Genomic DNA, 2,507 nt, shown 5'->3' with positions numbered 1-2,507 from the left:
AGCCCAGTGACATGGTCACTACATCCCCCACACCCAAGGTCTCCTCCTGATGAGTACAACAGAGCTGCTTCTCTGTGTACACTTTCCTGTGCTCACACTCCCTTTCACTAACATGTGAAGTGTCACTGAGGATATGAAGTGTCCTTAGACACTTCAACCAACTCCTCATGTGAGTCTTAGACACACTCTGTCTGGTCTCTCTCTCTTATTTATTTATTTATTTTTTTTTTTTTTTTTTTTAGGCAAGGCAACCCTTGGTTAAACCTCACAAATTGCAAGAAGCTTGTCAGTTTATAATCCCTTTTTTTTTTTTTTAAATTTTTTACACCTATAGCACCTGATCTTCCTAGGTGGTCTCCCATCCAAGTACTAACTAGACCCAACCCTGCTTAGCTTCCAAGATCAGATGGGATCAGGCTTGTTCAGGATAGCATGGCCATAGACTGGTCTCTTCTTTATCACTGAATTTCATCAAACTAATCCTGCAAACTTATTAGGCAAAATGCACTAGCTATGACCTAGATAGATGGTTCCCCAAAGGGCAGCAGCAGTGCTTCCAAGATATTGGCGATCTTGGCATAGGATAAGCTAAGAAGAGTGGCCCTAGATTCTCTATAAGAGATGCTACTGCCAACAGTAGGACATATTCTAAGCTTCTACACACAAAAATGAGCATGCCTTTTCACATAGTAATTCAACTAATAGGAATGTATTCTAAGGAGTAAATAAAAAACAGGAGGGGAAAGTATGTTCAAAGAAATCCATTGTCATTCTCATGTTTCATTCATCATAGCCCCTAAGCATACAAAATCCTCTACTAATGTTGCCAGTAAAAGGCCATATTAAGTGACTGATCTGAAAACAACATTAAAAGTGATTAAGGACTACAAAGGTGGAAAATCAGTGATGATTATTTCTCGCCAGTCAGGCATGTTCCATTCCACCACAGCTACAATCTGAAAGAACAACAATGATAGAAGCTGTTACAGGACTTTGCTTCATTGAAGGCAAAAAGACTAACAAATTTGAGAAGGGCCTTTATCAGACATGGAGAAACTTCTAATGACTTGGATTAAAGACCAGATATATGAGTGTATCCCTCTCATCACTACGAGAATCATGGCCAAGGAAAAAATTTGTTGAAAGAAAAGGCTGGACCTGACTATGATACTGAATTTACTGCTAGCTCCAGGTGGTTTGAGAATCATCATTCATTACATAATGAAAAGTGAGTGGTAAGTCTGCAAGTGCTGATGTGAAGGCAGCTGAAGAATTTTTGGAAACTCTAGATGTGCTGATTGTGGAGGAAAATTACTTGCCAGAGTAAATACTCAATATGGATAAAGTCTCCCTATTCTGGAAACAAATGTCTGAAAGGGCTTTCATCCATTAAGCAGGCCAAGTCAATGCCAGCTTTCAAGGCTTTTAAAGACAGAATAACAGCCTTCCTTGGGAGCAGTGTTGCAGGCTACAAATTGAAACCCTTTGTGATCTGGCACAGTGAGAACCCCAGGGCCCTCAAGCATACCACTAGGCACACACTGCCAGTGTATTACAGAAGCAATAAGGTCATGGGTGGCCAAGCTGTTCTTCTAAGATGCCCTCTTGGATTGCTCTATGAGAGAAATGGAAAAGTACTGTTCAGAGAATAACCTACCTTTCAAGATTTTGCTTACTGTTGAAAATGCTCCCAGATATCCTCCTTTTATTGATGACCCTCCCCAAATCAAAATGGTGTTTCTCCCTCCAAACACCACCTCTTTGATCCAAACAGTGGATCAAAGACTGACTTATAGAAGCTTTTAAGGCTTACTGCCTGAGGAGGACCTTTGCCCAGGCTATTGCTGCATCTAATAAGACACATGCAATTCTGGAAGGATTACATCTATGACTGTATCAAGAACCTTGCTTGGGCTTAGGAGGATGTCACCAAGGTATGAATGGCATCTGGAAGAAGACACTCAAGAGGGTCATCCATGACTTTAAAGGATTCGCTAAGAATGAGGAGGTTGCAAAAATCAGTGAGGCTGTGGTTGAGATGGCAAACACCTTTACCCTGGGTGTGGACAAAGATGACATTGAGGAGCTCCAGGAGGTGGTTCCTCAGGAATTGACTAATGAATTGTTGTAACTGGAACAGGAACACATAGCTGAAGAAGAGGCAAGAGAAAGGGAAACTGCAGGAGAAGGAAAAAGAGGAACCCACAAGAAAATTCACAGGAAAAGGTTTAGCAGAAGCTTTTACAGACCTCAACAAGCCCCTTAAAAAGTTTGAAAACATGGACCCCAACACCAAAAGGTTTTCATTAATAGAGAGGAATATTCATGGTACATTATCTGCTTACAAGAAAAGCTCTGATGAAAAAAGAAACCAATCAAGCAAACCACCATGAACCTATTTCTGAAAAGAGTGACACCTCCTGAAGAAGAGCCTGAGGCAGGTCCTTTAGGAGGTGTTCCAGAAGAAAGCATTGTTCTCATAGGAGAGGACAGCAACATGTGTGTTT

General features: G+C 41.1%; 1 pseudogene; it reads right to left on the bottom strand.

Annotated features, from left to right (window-relative positions):
* Window positions 1-325: 325 nt before the first annotated feature.
* LOC111735102 lies at window positions 326-444 on the bottom strand (annotated as a pseudogene).
* Between the last annotated feature and the right edge of the window lie 2,063 nt (window positions 445-2,507).

Source organism: Pteropus vampyrus, unplaced genomic scaffold (assembly GCF_000151845.1).
Source record: "Pteropus vampyrus isolate Shadow unplaced genomic scaffold, Pvam_2.0 Scaffold14975, whole genome shotgun sequence".
Lineage (NCBI taxonomy): Eukaryota > Metazoa > Chordata > Mammalia > Chiroptera > Pteropodidae > Pteropus > Pteropus vampyrus.
The sequence above is the reverse complement of the archived record's forward strand: the minus strand, read 5'-3'. Positions and strand labels throughout refer to the sequence as shown.